Source organism: Gossypium hirsutum, chromosome A08 (assembly GCF_007990345.1).
Source record: "Gossypium hirsutum isolate 1008001.06 chromosome A08, Gossypium_hirsutum_v2.1, whole genome shotgun sequence".
Classification (NCBI taxonomy): Eukaryota; Viridiplantae; Streptophyta; class Magnoliopsida; order Malvales; family Malvaceae; genus Gossypium; species Gossypium hirsutum.
The window spans coordinates 36,662,357-36,684,395 of NC_053431.1; positions in this window are offsets into that span (position 1 = coordinate 36,662,357).

The window sequence follows — 22,039 nt, forward strand, 5'->3', positions numbered from 1 at the left end:
CCTTAAGGCACTTGGGGTTCAAGTTGGGTATTTGGAAGGGTAGGGGAGGTTGAGCTTTCGGGTTTGTTCGAAGGTAATCTGTAACGCCCGCATCCGAGACCGTTGCGGAGTCGAACACGAGGTGTTAGTGAACTTAATTCATTTATTTACACAGTTCATTTTAAAATTTCCAGACAAGCTGGCTAACTACGTCACTGTCACCTTAAAAATCATATCTCGAGTTCCAAAACTCGAAAACTGATTCTGTAAATTTTCCCTGAAACTAGACTCATATATCCATCTATATATTTTTTTCTAGAATTTTTGGTTTGGCAATTAGTACATTTTATTAGTTAAAGTCTCCCCTATTTCAGGGTTCGACTACTCTGACCTTCATGCATTACGACTTAGATATCTCTCTATACAGGGCTTCAATACATATGAAGTTTGTTTCTAATGAAATTAGACTCAAAAAGGAATCTGTACATATAAAGCATGACTTCTAATTATTTCTGGTTAATTTATGGTAAATTTCAAAGTCAGAATAGGGGATCCAGTAACCGTTCTGGCCCTGTTTCACGAAAACTTAAACATCTCATAAAATACGGCTCATATGGTTGTTTCGCTTCTTCATATGAAAATAGACTCATCAAGGTGATTAATAATTATTATTATTTATTACATTCACTTTTTTATTTTTCAAATCAATACTGCGCTTCGATCTATTTAAGGTAATTTATATTCTAGTTTCATATTCAACTACTTAACAACAATGATGTATAACCATTCAGGTATCATTGCAGCTTTCCACACTCTCATAACATATATAAAAATGATTTAAACTATGCTCAAAATTAAGCCATTTTCGCATGGATCCGATAATCACATTACCAGGTATTGATTAACAAGTTAGTCCTATACATGCATTGATCAAGTAATAAAAGAGTACAAAAAGGTTAGATAGTGTGGATGACTTCGACTTCGACAATCCCGAGTCCGATAGCTGACGAACAAATCTTATAAAACGAGAATTAAAGAAACGGAATAAGCATTAATGCTTAGTAGTTTTGAGTAACGAAATGATTACGACTAAAGTATAGCGTTTCATATGACTAAATGAATTAATTTCATATATGCCATTTCAAAATCATAATTCTTCACACTTCAACTAATATATTCATACACAGGGTATCAAACCTAACTAGAGGCCGGGAAGCTCGTTAATCAACTTGAGCGAGTACTATTTTGAAAGGAATAACCTTTCCGATGCTTATACGAAACATACCTTATCGTTTGTTTTTTATGAGCATTTTAATTTGAAATTATTAAGCAAGATTGCTCGCTTCCAAACCCAAGTAATTTCGGGATTTAGCCGGATATAGCAACTCGCACAAATGCCTTCGGGTCTTAGCCCGGATATAGTTCACTAGCATGAATGCCTTCGGGACTTAGCCGGATATAGTCACTAGCACAATGCCTTCGGGACTAGCCCGGATATAGTAAGTTGCACAATGCCTTCGGGACTTAGCCCGGATATCATCCGAATAATCAGCACATGTACCAATAAACTGAACATCCATATTTCATTATCATAACTAGAATTAAACACAAGACGCTTATCAACCATTACATTTTCGGCTCAATAGCACATACAAAGAGCATGATTTTGATTTGCTTTATAACTGATCTCTATACACTTCGGCACGCATAGGTTATAAAAATCTAATCACCTCAATATACAATTCAGTAGAATCATTATATCACCATTTATTGTTATGCTTATATGTCATGACTTAATCAATCATAAACTAAGTTTCATTACTCGAAAACTTACCTCGGATGTTGTCAAACGATTTCAACGGCTATTCGATCACTTTTTCCTTTCCCTTATCCAACTTTGATCCTCTAGCTCTGAGCTAAATCAAACAATTTACTTCCAATCAAACCAATCAACGGATCCATATACATTTTAGAACCATTCTTAACATATTTACTACTAATTTACAAACAAAATACTCATATCACATTTATAAAACTACAAGCCGAATATACCTATGCTTCGATCGACATCAACGCATCTTCATAGTATTACGTTACGTCAAATTTCCACTACTATACTCGCAATCACCAACATTATAGCAACCATAAAACCATATACTTCCATGACATCATTTTAAGCTTCATGCCAATTTAAGTATAAACTCATTATTCCACCATTATAATACACTATTGGCTATCAAATACTAACATATAATTGCACTTCACCTTAATAGCTAGTTAGAACCTTAATTTACATTAATTGTTCTAATACATTAAGCATCCTCTCCATTCCAATCAATTCAAACACATACATTGCCAATAATATCCAAATCATATTCGGCCTTAGTATCAACTTGCTAGCTGATTTTTCTCCATCTAGCAACTAATGCACATATGTGCTCATTTGTTAGACTCTACTTCACCTAACTACCAATTTTTTCTTTTCATCAAATAACATGAACAGAACCATTTCTTGAACATTTTCTCTTAACCGATTACTCATGTTACCAACAGATTCAAATTTGGACATGGGCTAGCAAAGAGCTTAATGACTAACTCAAAAAAATGCTAGAATCCAGAATCATCCTTGAACTTACCTTGATTTAGCTAACCACCATAGCTGAATTTTTCCAAGCTTGTTCTCTCCTAGTCACGGCAATGAGGAGCAAAGATTAAAACTTTGGTTTCTCCATTTACCACATGTTTTATTATTCTTAATTCCTTATTTTATTTTGTAAACTAATAATGCTAATAGAAATACATATTATCATCAATGACCCATACCATGGCCGGCCACTACTTATTATAAATGGAAATTTGACATGCAAACCATCATTTTTATAACATGCATTAATAGGTCCTTATAGATTAACCTATCACTTTTAAAAGTGTCACACATAAGTCCTATTAATTAAATTCAATGCAATCGACTAAATCGAAGCTTAAAACTTTCACACATTCATATTCACATATTTAGACAATAATATCATATTCAAATATTCGGTGATCAGTTTAGCGGTCCCGAACACTTTCCGACTAGGGTCAATTTAGGGCTGTCACAACTCTCCCCACTTAAGAAATTTTCGTCCCTGAAAATCTTACCGGTAAATAGGTTTGGGTATCATTCTTTCATAGAGTACTCGGTTTCTCAAGTAGCTTCTTCGATCCCGTGTTTGAGCCATAACACCTTTACTAACGGAACCCTCTTGTTTCGCAACTCTTTCACTTCACGAGCTAGGATGCGAATCGGTTCTTCTTCATAACTCATATCGGCTTGATTTCACCTCGGAGGGATTTATTATGTGCGAATGATCAGATCTGTAACGTCGAGCATTGAGACATGAAAACATTGTGAATCTTCTCGAGGTCAGGGAGTAAATCAATCTATATGCACTGGCAACTCGTTCGATATTTCATATGGCCCTATGAACCTCGGACTCAGTTTGCCCTTACGGCCAATCTGAGTATCTTTTTCCAAGGTGAACTTTAAGAAACCTTTGTCTCCCACCTGATACTCAATATCTCTTCGTTTTAAATCCGCTACGACTTCTGACGATCTGATGCTGCCTTCGACTTTCATGATTACTTACTTCTGCTCGCATCTTAATCAATCAACTCCGAAATTTACTTTCACCGAGCTCGGTCCAAAACAATGGTGTACGGCATTACGACCGTACAAAGCCTCGTAAGGCGCCATCTTAGTACTTGATTGAAACTATTGTTGTGAGCGAATTCAATCAAAGGTAAATACCGCTCCCATGAACCACTAAACTCAAGGATGCAACATCTCAACATATCCTCAAGCATCTGAATTATCCGCTCGGATGACCATCAGTTTGTGGATGAAAGCGGTGCTAAATGCAACTTGGTACCCAAGCTTCTTGCAATTTCTTCCAAATCGTGAGGTGAACTCGGATCTCTATCGACATAATAGAAATAGGTACCCCGTGTAATCTTACAATCTGAGAAACATACATTCAGCTAGTTTATCCAATGAAAATCCGTTTGTACGGGGATAAAGTGAGCCGACTTAGTCAGTCTATCAACAAAACCCAAATCGCATCTTTCTTACTTGCCAACATGGAACCCAGATACAAAATCCATCGGACTCGATCCCATTCCATTCAGGTATCATGATCGGCTGAAGTAAACCTGTAGGTACTTGATGTTCTGCTTTCACTGTTGAATATTAAACCTAGAACAAATCAGAAATGTCTCGTTTCATACCATGCCACCAAAACTGACGTCCAAATCGTTGTACATTTTCGTACTCCCGGGTGAATTGGCATTCGGCTACAATGAGCTTCGTTCAGAATCATCGAAATAAGTTCTGAATTTCTTGGAACACACAAAGGACTTCTGAACCTCAAACAATCGTCATCATCAATTTGGAACTCTGATTCCATATTCGAAACGCATTCAGCCCGTTTTGCAACCAATTCATCATCGACTTTCTGAGCTCATGAATTTGGTGAATCAACAATGGTTTGGCCTTTAATTCTGCTACTAACACATTGTCGGATAGAACAAACAGGTGTACATTCATCGCTCGTAAAGCAACAGTGATTTACGACTTAAAGCATCCGCAACCACATTAGCCTTTCCCGGGTGATAGTCAATGACAAGCTCATAATCTTTTAACAACTCGAGCCAACGTATTTGTCGCAGATTCAAGTCTCTTTGAGTCATCAAATATTTGAGACTTTTGTGATCTGAATACTGACTCTCACCATAGTAGTCATATTTCAAAGCGTCATGGCTGTCGTCTGGTGGATTTTTTCTTGGTTCATTTTGCGTGTAATCGACTTCTTGCATATCCAACCCAGTAGATGTCATGTATGCACTCTTTGCTATTCGCCTAGCATGGCTTCGTCAAGTAAGTTTTTCGTTGATCGAACTTTTCTGACATTTTCTGACCATTCGATTACATCTTTCTGAAGTAGCTTCTCATTGGTGTGGCTATCATCGAGAAACCCTTACAACCGTCTGAGTAACCGGCAAGTCCAAAAAGCTCGAACTCAGTAATATTTCTCAGGGGTTCCAGTTAAGTATGCTGAAATTTTGCTCGATCAACTCGAATACCGATGCAGACACCACATGTCCCAAAAAGCTAACTTCTCTCAACCAGAACTCACATTTACTGAACTTAGCATATAACTGCTTATCCGTAAAACCTGCACACTAACCCAGGTGTTCAGCATGATCGTTTCATTTCTCGAATAGACCAAAATATCATCAATAAACACAACTACAAACCGATCCAAAACGGTCTGAAGATCCGATTCATCAATACATAAATACCGCTGGGGCATTAGTGAGCCCAAACGGTATCACTAAGAACTCGTAGTGACCGTATCTCGTTCTGAAAGTAGTTTTGGGTATATCCGAATCCCGAATTCGCAACTGATAATACCCGATCTCAAATCTATCTTTGAAAACACTGAGGCTCCCTTTAGTTGATCAAACAAATCATCAATACACGGTAACGGATATTTATTCTTTATTGTCACTTTATTCAGCTGACGATAGTCGATGCACAACCTCATGGTTCCGTCCTTGTTTTTCACAAACAATACTGGTGCACCCCAAGGTGAAAAACTCGGTCGAGCAAAACCTCTATCCATCAACTCTTGCAACTGAGTTTTCAGTTCTTTTAATTCCATTGGTGCCATACGATACGGAGCCATCGAAATTGGTGTAGTCCCAGGTACAAGTTCGATGCCAAACTCTACCTCCCGAACAGGTGGTAACCCCGGTAATTCTTCGGGAAAACATCCGGATATTCACAACCACTGGTACCGATTCAAGTTTCTTTCCTGATTTTTCATTATCAAGCACGTATGCAAGATACGCTTCACACCCCTTTCTCACATATTTTTGAGCTAACGTCGAGGATATTATTGTTGGCAATCCATTCAAGACAGTAGACTCAACTCGGATTATCTCATTATTTGCACACCTCAAATCAATAGTCTTGCTTTTGCAATTCACAACCGCATCATGCATGGTCAACCAATCCAAATCGAGAATAACATCTAATTCATCAAACGGTAAAAGCATCAAGTCCGCCGGAAAACGGGAACCTCAAATTACTAGGGGACATTTCTTACACACCTTATCAACAAGCACACAATGACCCAAGGGATTCGACACTCTAATAACGAAATCAGTAGACTCAACAGGTAAAGTCTTACTGGATGCTAAAGTCTCACATATATAAGAATGAGTAGAACCAGGGTCAATCAATGCAATCACATTAGTATCAAAGAGAGTGAATGTACCGGTAATAACATCAGGCGAAGAAGCATCCTCGCGTGCACGTATAGCATAAGCTCTGGCAGGAGCACGAGCCTCAGATCTGGTGGTAACATCTCTAGATCCTCTCTGACCGCCACTAGCATTCCCCGCATTTTTAGATGGTCTACCTCGAGCAGTAGTAGCACCCGGTTTCCCACTCTGATTTACATTCTGTTCAGACAATCTCGGGCAATCCTTAATAAAGTGGTCAACTGATCCGCACTTGTAACAGGAGCGGTCATGGAATCTACAACTCCCCGAATGCCATTTACCACAATACTGGCACTCTGTTCTGCCTTGACGATCATTTCCAACACTGGCGACCGAAGTAACTCGTGTACTCACAGGGGGTCGATCACGGTCTCGTCTAGAAAAACCAGACGTGTCTCTAGATCGGCCTAAATCATCTCTAAATTTCTTCGATGACTGTTGAAAGGGCTTTCCCGAAGATCTCTTACGAAACTCCTTTGCTCCCATATCAGCTTTTCTTTTCTCCTTACTGAGCTCTTCGGCTTTGCAAGCTCGCTCGACAAGTACCACAAATTCTCTGATTTCTAAAATGCCAACATACAGCTTTATATCATCATTCAGTCCATATTCGAAACGTTTACACATCACAGCTTCTAAAGAAATGCATTCTCGCGCGTACCAGCTAAGCCTTACAAACTTTCGTTCATAATCAGTAACCGACATGGAACCTTGTTTAAGTTCAAGAAATTCTTTTCGTTTTTGATCAATGAATCTCTGGCTGATATACTTTTTTCGAAACTCGGTTTGGAAAAACTCCCAAGTTACTTGCTCTCTGGGCACAACAGAAATCAACGTATTCCACCAATAGTAGGCAGAATCACATAGCAAGGAGATCGTACACTTTAGGCATTCATCGAGTGTGCAAGATAGTTCATCAAGTACCCGAATAGTGTTGTCCAACCAAAATTCAGCTTGCTCGGCATCGTCGCTGTCTGTAGCTTTAAATTCAGTAGCCCCGTGTTTTCGGATTCTATCAACTGGGGGCTTATTTAACCTTATTTGGTCAGTTACTGGAGGTATCGCAGGTGCAGGGGTTGTATTAGTCGGAAATGGGGGTTGTGGAACAGCCGTATTAGTTCAAATGTATTGGTTGAACCAATCATTCATTACGCTATAAAAAGCCTGTCTAGCTTCGTCATTCTGATTACTAGCAATAGGTTGAGAGTCCACCGGCGCTGTCCCTTGTGCGGGAGCAGGCGCTACACTCTCAAGATCATCAGCTACCGCTCGGTTGGGATCGGGATCCATTACTATAAACAAACACATTTTTTTAACTGTCAGAAATCACCACACTATCAAATAGACACACAATGGCATGTATAGCTAGACCCGAACGTATTACGGTAGTCCTAGAATCGACTAAACCGTAGCTCTGATACCAATAAAATTGTAACGCCCCGCACCCGAGATCGTTTCCGGAGTCGAACACGAGGTGTTAGTGAACTTAATTTATTTATTTACACCGTTCATTTTAAAATTTCCAGACAAGCTGGCTAACTGCGTCACTATCACCTTAAAAATCATATCTCGAGTTCCAAAACTCGAAAACTGATTCCGTAAATTTTCCCTAAAACCAGACTCATATATCCATCTACATATTTTTTTCTAGAATTTTTGGTCGGGCCAATTAGTACAGTTTATTAGTTAAAGTCTCCCCTGTTTTAGGGTTCGACTACTCTACCCTTCATGCATTACTACTTAGATATATCCCTCTACATGGCTTCAATACATATTCCCTTTGTTTCTAATGAAACTAGACTCAAAAAGGAATCTGTACATATAAAGCATGACTTCTAATTATTTCTGGTTAATTTATGGTAAATTTCCAAAGTCAGAACAGGGGATCCAGTAACCGTTCTGGCCCTGTTTCACGAAAACTTAAACATCTCATAAAATACGGCTCATATGATCGTTTCGCTTCTTCCATATGAAAATAGACTCATCAAGGTTCGATTACATAATTTATTCATTATTTAATTACATTCCTACTATTTTTAGGGAATTTTAAAACTCACATCACTGCTGCTGTCAGCATCTATTTTAAGGTAAATTTCACCTATTTCATAGTTTCCATGATTCAACTAGCCATTTGACATACATAGCATCGTGATTAACCATTCCAATGGCTAATCATTGCCAAGCATTTCCACACCTCTCAATAACCATATATATACAAAATGATTTTAATAGTATGCTCAAAATATTTAAGCCATTTTCGCATGGCTATCCGAATATATACACATTACCAAAGGTATTTGATTAACAACAAAGGTTAGTCCTATACATGCCATTATCAACGTTTAACTAAAAGAGTACCAAAAGGGCTTAGATAGTGTGGACGACTTCGACTTCGAAAATCCCGAGTCCGATAGCTGACGAACAAAAATCTATAAAACAGAGAATTAAAAAAACGGAATAAGCATTTAATGCTTAGTAAGTTTTGAGTAACGAAATTATTTACGACTAAAGTATAGCGTTCATATGACTAAATGAATAATTTCATATATGCACATTCTCGAAATCATAATTTCTTCACGCTTCAACCAATATATTCATACACAGGGTATCAAACCTAACTAGAGGCCGGAAGCTCGTTAATCAATTGAGCGAGTACTATTTGAAAGGAATCAACCTTTCTGATGCATATACGAAACATACCTTATCGTTTGTATTTTATGAGTGTATTAATTGAAATTATTACAGCAAGATTGCTCGCTTCCAAACCCAAGTATCTTCGGGATTTAGCTGGATATAGCAACTCGCACAAATGCCTTCGGGTCTTAGCCCGGATATAGTCACTAGCATGAATGCCTTCGGGACTTAGCCCGAATATAGTCACTAGCACAAATGCCTTCGGGACTTAGCCCGGATATAGTAACTTGCACAAATCCCTTCGGGACTTAGCCCGGATATCATCCGAATAATCAAGCACATGCACCAATAAATCATGACACATCCATATTTCATTATCATAACTAGAATTCAAACACAAGACCCTTATCAACCATTACCATTTTCGGCTCAATAGCCACATACAAAGAGCATGATTTTGATTTGCTTTATAACATGATCTCTATACACATTCGGCTACCCGTCATAGGTATAAACTAATCACCTCAATATACTATTCAAGTAGAATCATTATATCACCGTTTATTTGTTATGCTTATATGTCATGACTTAATCAAATCATAAACTAAGTTTCATTACTCGAAAACTTACCTCGGATGTTGTCAAACGATTTCAACGGTTGTTCGATCACTTTTTCCTTTCCCTTATCCAACTTTGATCCTCTAAGCTCTTGAGCTAAATCAAACAATTTACTTCCCAATCAAACACAATCACACGGCATCATATACATTTTAGAAGCATTCTTAACATATTTACTACTAATTTACAAACAGAATACTCATATCACATTTATAAAACTACAAGCCGAATATACCTATGTGTGACCATCCCAATTTAATCGATTTCTTGTTTTATGCACTACCACATATTCACACACATATATATATTATGCCATTTACTCATAAACCCCATTATGCCGAATATTCATTAACCAATAGTCACACACACTACTTATGTACAAAAATTTATCCACCCTAGCCTATAGTTCATTCGGCCATTCATCACTCAACCAAACAAAATTTCATCGCAAACTCCTATGACCAAGCACACAAATATACTTACATCCCAATACTCATAACATTCAAAATCACATTTTAAGTAAATTATCTTAAACAATGCCGAATCCTTAAGTGATTAAACATCAAATTTTTACTCAATTCCCAAACATATAAACAACATTTATTCATGACATCAAGCATCTTCATTTCGGCTATTACACATATATACACTAGCAATCAAATACTAACATTTGCACTTCACCTTAATAGCTAGCTTAGCAAACCTTAATTTAACATATAATTGTTCATAATACAATTAAAGCATCCTCTCCATTCCATCAATTCAAAACACATACATTGCCCAATAATATCCAAAATCATATTCGGCCTTAGTACTCAACTTGCTAGCCGATTTTTCTCCATCTAGCAACTAATGCACATATGTGCTCATTTGTTAGACTCTACTTCACCTAACTACCAATTTTTTCTTTTCATCCAAATAACATGAACAACAACCATTTCTTGAACATTTTCTCTTAACCGATTACTCATGTTACCAACAAGATTCAAAATTTGGACATGGGCTAAGCAAGGAGCTTAATGACTAACTCAAAAAAAATGCTAGAAATCCAAGAATCATCCTTGAGCTTACCTTGATTTAGCTAACCACCATAGCTGAATTTTTCCAAGCTTGTTCTCTCCTAGTCACGGCAATGAGGAGCAAAGATGAAAACTTTGGTTTCTCCTCCCATTTACCTCATGTTTTATTATTCTTAATTCCTTATTTTATTTTGTAAACTAATAATGCTAATAGAAAATACATATTATCATCAATGACCCATACCATGGCCGGCCACTACTTATTATAAATGGAAATTTGACATGCAAACCCGTCATTTTTATAACATGCATTAATAGGTCCTTATAGATTAACCTATCACCTTTTAAAGTGTCACACATAAGTCCTATTAATTAAATTCACATGCAATCGACTAAATCGAAGCTTAAAACTTTCACACATTCATATTCACATATTTTAGACAATAAATATCATATTCAAATACTTCGGTGACTCGGTTTAGCGATCCCGAAACCACTTTCCGACTAGGGTCAATTTAGGGCTGTCACATAATCTGCGTACCAAGTATCTATCATATGGACAAAGGCTTCCCTACCTCCTTCTCCTCAACTAACAGTTGTGGGTCCACTATAGACGGCACTGCTCCTTCAGCGGGAGCAGGCGCGTTACTTTCAATATTATCCTCCACTGCTCTATCAGGATCCATTACTATAAGAAAAGCACAGTTTAAAATCATCAGGAGTCGTCACACTATTACAATTTATGTATAGCATGTATAGCTAGACTCAAACACATGCTACGTTATCCAAGAATCGACTAAATTATATCTCTGATACCACTAAATGTAACAAATACCCTTACCCGTATCCAAAGCCAGGATAGGGTTCGAGGCGTTACCGAACTTTAACATAAACACACATACAAAACTGGGCTATAAAATTTTCATTCAAATCATTTTCATTCATACATATGCAAATTGTCCCTTATATGGGCCTACGAGGCCCCAAACAAACATCGAAGGTGGTTCGTGACTAAACTGACAACTTTGAAAACTTTAGGATAGCTTAGAAAATTTTCCTAATTTGGGGAGTCACATGCTCGTGTGGGTGTAACTCTCTGATTATGACATCATCAACTGAATAAGGTCACACGGCCAAGTCACACACCTGTGTGCTTAGGCAGTGTGGCGAATTACATTCCAAAAGTTAATTGCAAACTTCACACGGCCTGGGCACATGCCCATATCCTAAGGTTGTGTCTTTCACACAGCTGAGACACACGGTCGTGTCTTTGCCCGTGTGTTTACTATCAGGCAATCTATTTTGCATAATTAGGGTGCAGAGGACACACAACTAGGTCACACGTCTATGGGGTAGACTGTGTGTCACACACGGCCTAGACACATGCCCGTGTGTCTAACCGTGTGGACAATTTCTAGGCTATTTTCCAAGCCAATTGTCACCCTTAAACACTCACATAGTTACACTCCCTTCATCGCACGCAACATGGCACATTTGATTACTCAAGCATTCACATTCATGGTTAAATTATGACTTGGTAATGTCAACATATCACCTATTCAAACTATCATGCTTTCATATGACATATCATACCAACTTCATATTTTTCTATCATCTTTGCTAACCTACTTTCAAGTTACACATTTGCACCATGTTTATTGTCTTACACATTAATCATATTTCATATACCAAACATACATGCCATCCATCACACTCATTAACCATAAGTAACCATAACCACATTAAAGTATAAGCACATTTGCATGCATGTACCAATAATTAGGGTTACAACCCAAATAATCAATATGAGTCACCTCTCATGGCCATATACAAAATAATCATAATACTTTCATGAGCCAACTCATTTGGCCAATCAATATGACACATAACAAAAAGACCAAGTCCCTATACATGCCATACTCAAAATGATGAGACTAGCTATACCCAAATATTCAATTGATAGTGTGATCGAGTCTTCGACGTCTTTCGATCCCTGAGCTAGCTTGACGACACTATAAGAAAATGAAATAAAGGGGGTAAGCATTAAAGCTTAATAAGTTCACATGCAAATAAAATGCAACTTAAACAAGTATTAATCATACATTTAGCATAGTGAACATAATCTTGCATATTATCAAATCTCTTAAACTCATTCTTCATATATATGTATTCTTACCACAAATTCATCATATCTCATGTCATTCTCATGAGTTTGATGTACATACCTGTGCCACTTGGACATAATAACTTACTTTCTTGTCTTCGATGTATTCATCAAGATTACTCATTGAACTTCCTTTAAAAGTACCTACTGAACTCTTGGAATATTATCGAATACATCAGAATATCGCACCTAAGTGCCTCATATGTAGCCAACGCTACCTCATATCACATATCACATGTTGCTCACTATCGAGATACTCACGAGTCTGCTCAGACAGGCTGTCAAGTATCCGAAATACATGCTGGACTACCCCGACATCGGTAATATACGTGAGACCAGTACCCAAACGCCAAAACATGTGTCACATGCATCATGAACTCAGACATAACTCAATGAGTTCAGATGCCACATATATCATGAACTCAGACCACAACTCAATGAGTTCAGATCACAATAATTCCTAGTGACATGTCACTTGTATCCTCAACTATTCCTGAGGTTCAAACAGGATTCTTCGATACCATATTTCTGTCAAACTTGCTCGTAACGTTGAGTTCAATACTCATAGCACCAATCACATATTCATGGAATTGTCAAGCATAATTCATAATACAATTTAGGCAATAAACACATGATAGAACATCACATTAAATATGTATGTACTTACTGTACATGCAATATTAAAACATTTAAAGTATGGTACATGTTGCATTATTTGCAAATGAACTTACGTCAGTACAAAACGATAGAAACAAGCTTAATCCTCGTAAACCTTGTTTTTCCCCGATCAAGACCCGAATCACGTTTTTCTTGATCTATAATGCCAAATTTAACTTGTTCAATACACACATTATTCATATCGACCCATAACACATACTTTGGTAAAATCACCTTTTTACCCCTAACTTTTCACTTATTTACACTTTTGTCCCTAGGCTCGTAAAATGAAATGCATGCATTTTCTTTGTTATTCAAGCCTAGCCGATTCATATTCTTACTCATATCGGCCCATATTTCTCATTAAACCACATTTCTATTGCCCATTTCTTCATCTTTTACAAATAAGTCCTTTTTAGGTGTTTTCACTAAAAATCACTTAGTAAAAGATGTTTATCCTACATCAAACATTCACATTCTTCCATTAAACATCAAAATACAATCATGTCACACATGGGTCAAATTTCTTACATGAACCCTAGCTCAAAATAATGGTAGAAATAGCTAGATCGATTGATGACAACTTCAAAAATGTAAAGAACATTAAAAACAAGCACTTACAATCAAGCTTGAAATGTTGAAAACCCTAGCTATGGAGCCCTTGCAAATTTTGACTAAGGTGGGAGAAGATAGACAAGATTTTTGCTTGATTTTTCCCTTTTTATTCTTTTATTAACCAAATGACCAAAATGCCCTTAAGGCCTTTCTTTCAATTTTTCGTATTCATTCCAATTTTTGTCCAAAACTTTAGAACTTGGTCAAATTTATATTTAAGGACCTCTAATTAATAATCCAATGCAATTTCATGCTTGAATCTTCTAGAACACAAGTTTTACAACTTATTTAATTTAGTCCCTAAAGTCAAATTGGACACTTTAGGCATAGAATTTCTTCAAGAAAATTTCACACAAACATGCAATCATATCATGGATCATTAAATAATCATAAAATAATTATTTCTATTTCAAACTTGTGGTCTCAAAACTATTGTTCCGACTAGACCCTAATTCAGGATGTTACAGAACCTAACACATACTCATATTAGCATATATTTCTCATTAAAAGATACATCTTACTACTCAATTTCTTACTACTCAATTTACATTTTTTACAAATGAGTTCTTTTTATGCACTTCCATAAAAAATCACTTAGTAAAAGATGTTAAACAAACATCAAACTTTCACATTCCTCTATTAAACATCAAAATACATGCATGTCACATATGGGTAAATTTTTAAACATAAACCCTAACTCAAAATTAGGCTAGAAATAGGTAGATCAAGCTTTAAGGATCCCAAAAACATAAAAAAACATTAAACAAGGGGCTAAGATATACTTACAATCGAGCTTGCTAGTTGAAGAAAAACCCTAGCTATGGCCCTTCTAATTTTTGGCACACACACAAGAAGAAGATGAGCAACTTTCCCTTTTTTTTCTTTTATTAACCAAATGACCAAAATGCCCTTAATCTTACCTACCCATGCCCATTTTTGTTAATAAAAATAGAAATTAGGAAAAATTCTATTTAAGGACCTCTAAATAATAATCCATGGCAATTCCATGCTTAAAAATTTTAGAACTCACATTTTACAACTTTTGCAACTTAGTCCTAAAAGTTGAATTGGACACTTATTCATAAAATTTCTTCATGAAACATTCACACAATCATGCAAACATGTCATGGTCCCCAAAAAAAATCATAAAACAAATATTTCTACTTTAGATTTGTGGTCTCAAAACCATTATTAACTAGACCCTAATTCGGGATGTTACAACTAGAACTCAAACTAAAAGCATTTTGGGTAATAAAAATTTTGAATTACGACCCTAAACTTACAGGTGAAAAGAGAATGCTGCAATTAAACAAACAAGATGAATGGTGACCAAATGCTTATAAGAGCTCGAGAGTGTAAAAAGAATTAACAAAGTGACACCACGACGCTCGTTAAAAGAAGCCTAAACAATTCATAATTAGAACTGAAACTGTTTCCTGGAAAGTTGAAGTCAAGATGTCTGGGCTCACTTGTGCTAAAAACTGTCTTTTGATATGACGCAAAAGAGGTAACACATCCTAAATATGACACATTCAAAGTAAATGGTCATCGAATCAAATCTTATCTTGGTGGTTATATGAGTAAAGAGAGAGAGGAGCTTTGGCTCCAAAATCTAAGCTAACCATATACGTTAAAGGGAAAGTCAAGCTTAGACTTTAACTAAGTGCTTCTCAGGAAGCAACTTGAGTATTGATTTTTTATATCATTTAATTTTGTGCATGCCTAGTATGTCTTCAAAAAATAAAAAAAAATTAAAAAAGGATCCACACGGTCTGGGAAGCACTACGTGACCATGTTGGTCACAAAACCTGAACACACGGGCGTGTCATAGGCCGTGTGAATATTTGAGCCAATTTGTTTCCAACTTTCTTTTGACAACACGGTCATAGAAAGTTACACAGCCTGGAGACACGACTGTGTGACCAACACACCCATTGGCATAGGCGTGGGAGAAGTAAATAATGACACGGTCTAGAATGCACCACACAGCCTGGTGACATGACTGTTAAAGGAGCGACCCTTGGGCTTGGGTTATTGTATTGACTAGGAGGCCTTTGTAAACGGTCCATTTAGCTGCCAAAGTTTGGACATTGATCGATATGACACCTTTGGATAGGTTTTTTCCATTGTGGAGCCTACATATGTAGAGCTCACTCTAGATTTATGTTCGACGTTCTTCTTATAGTAGACGATGTCACGTTGGGATGAGCCTAGCATTATTTCTTTCAAGCTTGAGGGTACGACACATTAGCTGAGCATCTTAGGCTTCGGAGCCATCCTTGGACTTTATTTTGAGGAGTTCATGTGTACCCTTGAGTTTTTGACTTTATCTAGGCACATCCACATACTGACACCATTCTATTAATCTGAAATCATTGAAATTGAGGGACAATACAACTCGAGACAATCAAAGGTGACTTGTTTACCTCCAACCCTCTGCTATATTGATGCCATTTTGGCCTATCATTGACTGGTAGGAGGGAAAACACAGGGGTTGTCAGTACATCAGACTCATATTTTTTGTGGTGTATAGAGGCACACCACCTCATTGATGTTGCCTACTTCATGGCTCTTTGTTTTCACCATCAGTCTGATCGAAGTAGTAAGGGCCCTATCTGTATAGATTTTTACATAACTCGGTTTGCGAGGCACTTTCAGCTCCTTGACACTCCGGAGTAGATTTAATCCTTCACTTTATCCAGACAGATGATCCTGTATAGGTTATCCATTATGAGCCACATGAGGATGATTCAGTGCTAGCATGGAGCAGGTCCACATAGGTATATATTATTTTATCCTAACCCTCTAAATGAGCACGAAGACCTTTCAGATGATGATCCTTATCGACATGCGGACTTGACTTGATCCTCTACTCCTCCAAGTCACTCCACTATTGAGCAGTCAATCATACTCGATGATATCTATTGTATATAGCATTAACAGTCTGATCGGATCGACCTCTTTTAGCAGCGATAGACAGAATGGATAGATCGCCCTGAGCAGTTACATTTTGAGCAGGTTGGGCAATAGTCAACATAGATCGATAGCATTGAGGAATATCTATAGCAGATATGCTAGCATTTCCATATTTCCCCACCCGGTCATGCACCTCGTGATCTTGACACTTCACACGATCCCGATCACTGATTTTCTGTAGTTTTCTATTTTAGTTATTTTTATTTTTATCTTTATTTTTTTAGTTGTACTTTTATTTTTGTTAGTTGTTTTTGTTTTATTTTTTAGACTTATATGTTTTGTTTTTAATTTATTATGCACTATTATTTTTTTTTTATTTTTTCGCTTGTTTTTTTCTAGTTGTTACTATTTATCTTATTTAATTTTGTCTATTTCCTTATTAGTTTGCTTGGAAACATGTACTTCATTTAAAATCGCTTACAATTTTAGATTTCACTATTTCAGTGAATTCATCCAAATTCAGGGCAGTTTTAGTTCTTTCCCTCCCTTATGATATTTTACTTATTTTTTTATATCTATTTGCACATTAAGGGAAATGTACATTTACGTGTGGGAAGAATGTTTATATGTTATGCGATTTATTCCCTGAATTTTTTTTTGAGTTTAAGTAATTTCATTAAATCTACCATTAAAGTTATTTTTTGAATTTGGAGTTTTTATTGATTCTGTTTTGGAATAATTTATGGATTTTTGTGCATTTTTTTATTTATACTTCAAACACAACAGAGTCAAGCATGAGAAGTTGTTTTGCAGAATTTATTATTTTAGACTATCTCCCTGGACTGAAGAATTATCTTGAAATTTTTGAATCTACAAGTTTGACATGAAAACCATAACTTTCTTGTGAGCTTTTGAGCCTATAGAGAATTTATTTTATTTCGTGCTTATTCTATTTTTTATTGTGAGTATGTTGGCTTGATTTATTATTCTAGAACTTATTTTGGTTATACATGTTGAGACCACATTATGGATTTGATATACTGAGATGATAGAGGCACTTAGAATTTAACCCACCTAACCTTTAAACAGCTTACCTGTTGAATTAACCCTTAGTAAATCCCGTTGATCCTAACATAATTTTCTTTTTTCTTATTAACTCTCTTTATGTCAAGATTTGATTTGGTTAGTTGTCTGACTATATTTCATCATTGGTAATGCTGAATTTTATTTTACTCTCTCAGAAAAAGAAAAGAAAAGAAAAAATATATATAAATTGATTGAGATTGAATCGCTAGTTTCATATTCTGTTGAAAAGCTCATTACCATTCTTTATTTCTTGTTGATCTAAATTCTTTTAATTCGACATCTAATTTTTTCTAGTTTGGTAACTTATCAATTCAACTCTTGATTGTAACTAACTTTTCTGACCTTTTCCATACCCTTAACCTAAGCCCCATTACAACCTTGTAAAGACCTATTGGTTGGTGTTTCATCTCATTTATATAGTGGTGGCGATTTGATCTCCAAGCAAGCCTATGGTAATAGCATTTCTTGTCCGATTGTTGAGGGAATATTACTTGACCTTAAACACTTTGATTTCCTTGAGAGATCCTTAGTGAGGATGTTAATTCTTGTTGAGTTTGAATTTTGGTAATTATTAAGATAAGGGAGATGTCTAATGTTTTTAAGACTTAAAATTTTCTACTTGGATTGCTTGTGTTGTTTAATGTCATTTTAGTGTGAATTTCCAATGTATGATTATTTGTAGATTATCCTAATACATTGTTGGTGAACAAGATAAATTTAGGGAAGTTGACTTGAATGTGGGTTGAGAATTTTTCTTAAAGACAAGCAAATGCTTAAGTGTGGGCACTCAGGCTACCACACGGCCATGTGGTAGGTCATGTCGATTGCATGAATTTGTGCTCTTAACTGAGCAAAAACACAATTTTTAGGTTTTTTCGACATTCTAAGGTGTATATATGATAAAAATAAGAAGATAGGAGATAATAGTTATAGAATATTCAAAAATCAAGTCGAAAAACACCGTTAAACCTAATTCTAAAGTTGATTTGTATCAAGATTGAAGATTCTCAGTTGATTTCTTAGGAGATTATCATGAGTTTCTTTATTTTTTCAGTTATACTATATCTTGGATTTTTTTATTTTTAAGTATGAACTAATTTTCTAAATACCTAGGGAGATGAACCCTAAGAAGGATTTTATCCTTTTATTTTTATTTTACGTAATAAATACTTACATCTTTTTCTTAATTATGTGTGATTAATTCTTGGTTTGATATTTTTAGATTATTGATCCATGTTTGATATGCTTAAATTAGAGGTGGAATATACCCTGTTTAAGAGTAGGTCTTGCATAGTTGAGTGGAGTTAGATACAATCCTAGAAATAGGACAACATAAATCTACCGAATTAGAGTCAAATCTAATAGAGGAATACATAGATTGAGTTCATGGATAATAAGAGGTTTAATTAGAAATAAATTTCAATTAACCAACCTAAAGTCAGTTACTCTTACTCTCGAAAGAGATATTAGCATAATATAGGGATTTCTACTAGTCAAGATAGTAAAGAAATTGTGTTATTTAGATTGATAACAACATATGAAATCTTGGTGGATTTTTCTTGGGTATTGTTTGGCTTCTTGGTTGTTAATCATTTATTTTCTTGATTTGTTCTCTGTTGCTTTCATAGTTAATTAATTTAGTTAATTTTAGTTTTTAATCAATCACTTGAATTATTCAGTTAAATAATAGAAAGGTGGTCATTACTAGTACTTTTAGTCTTCATGGGAATGATATCTTTGCTCACCATAACTATACTAATAATTGATAGGTGCACTTGCCTTAGTCAAATTTTTAGTTAGTTTACGAGGCATTAATAATTGATCGTAAGTGAAGAGTTTGGAGGGAATGATTGTAACAATTGGGGTTTATTATTGGGGCTACAATTATCGTTTTTGTAAGGCTAGATTGAGTTTTATCTAATAGGTAATCTAAATCAACTTTTGAATAAAATCATTCACTCATTGAGGCTCCAAAGATTAGGATTGGCAAACCCAAACTACATTAATAAATATCATTTGTCGATTTATCTCAATGCCTTACTCCCTATTCATAATTTGTTTGTAAAACTGCCAAATTACAACATATCTTAGATCACCATTTGGGACAACTAAAAAAATCAACAAACTAAAACCTTTTCCACTTGGTATCAGGGTAGGCTTCAAATGACGTAAAGGTGATCTTATGTTTGGCTTTCAACCATGAATTTTGTTCGCCTCTCCCCTACTCTCGCAAATAGGGGAGAGAAATCAACACTAAAACAACAAGCAAATAAATGAAAGATATACTATATCATGCAGTGACTGCAAGTGCGACAGGTCAGTTGTAATATAATTGTACAACAAGGTACAGAGTACTACGAGGATCTAACCTAAAGGAGTTGACAATTGAACGAATTCTAGCTAATAATATGCAATTAAATAGTCTAACTACTTGCTAAAAAATATAGTATGATAAGCCATAAAGTTGAGAATAATTACACTAATTTATTGACTAATTACCAAGAGGACTAAATTGTAAAATACGCAAATTTAGGACACTAATAACTTAATGAAAAACAGTGGTTGGTTGACATCAAGGTGGTTCGCTAATCATCTAATTAGGGATCTAAATTGTTTAAACTACTCAAGTGGCTCCACTTTTGCAACACTCGATTTATAATAACCCGAAAGTTTGAAATAACTAGAGGACTAAATTGAAAGAGACTGCAAGTTGTTGACCTTTATTAAAAGAAACAGGATTCTGGAAACCAAATTGGACATGGTTAAGATCTAATTTTGGTTTGGTTAGAATGAAACCCGTTAGTTCTTTATTAGGAGACATAATAATTAGCTATGGATGATTCTCGTAAGGGATGATTTCTTTCCAGAATCTATCTCATTTTCTTTCTTCTTTGTCTTATTCATTGGATATTTTGAAAAGGTATAGCCGTAGAAGGTTCTACATGGAGCAGACTTCATACGGATTAAGTTGGAAAAGTAGGGAAAACCAACAAGCAGGTAAGGTTCTTAACCCTTCTATCTACGTAAGAATAGGTAAAAGAGGTTATAAACTTTGAAACCATTTTGAGGATTCTGCATGTATGGGATTAAGCAGAGAATATTGATTTTAACCTATTATTTTGTCAAATGCTTAGCTTCCAAGAGAATGGAGGATCTAGTGTTCGAGGAAGTTAAGCTATTGAAACGATGAAGATTTAGGTGAGTTATAGACTTCAAACCTACTGTATGATCTATATTGTCTGAATATGCCATGTTTGCAAAAATCATAAAATATGATGATATGTTCACGCATTACATGATTGTGGGAAAAACATCAATGGGATAGATGAAGTTAGGATGGGAAATAGCGAGTGACTGTAACATCCCAAATTAGGGTCCAGTCAAAAAAGTGGTTTTGAGGCACAAACCTCAAATAGAAATAATTATTTTACGATTATTTGATGATCCATGATATGATTTCATGTTTGTGTGAAATTTTCATGAAGAAATTCTATGCCTAAAGTGTCCAATTTGACTTTAAGGACTAAATTGAATAAGTTGTAAAACTTGTGTTCTAGAAGCTTCAAGCATGAAATTGCATTAGATTATTAATTAGAAGTCCTTAAATAGAAATTTGAACAAGTTCTAAAATTTTGGACAAAAATTTTGAACAAGTCCTTAAAGGCATTTTAGTCATTTGCTAAATAAAAGAATAAAAAGGAAAAAATCAAGCACAAATGATGTCTATCTTCTCTAAGGTTGCCGAAATTTGAGGAGGATCCATAGCTAGGGTTTTCAACATTTTCAAGCTTGATTATCAAGAAAAAAGTGATTTGGTTCTTGACCGGAGGAAAAACAAGGTTTGCAAGGATTAGGCTCATTTTTGTCATTTTGTACCGAGGTAAGTTCATTTGCAAATATTGCAACATGTACCATACTTTAAATGCTTTAATATTGCATGTATGGTAAGTTCATATGAAATGTTATGTCATATTTCTATTGCTTTAATATCAAATGAATTTTAATGCTTTATTATTATTATGAGTAT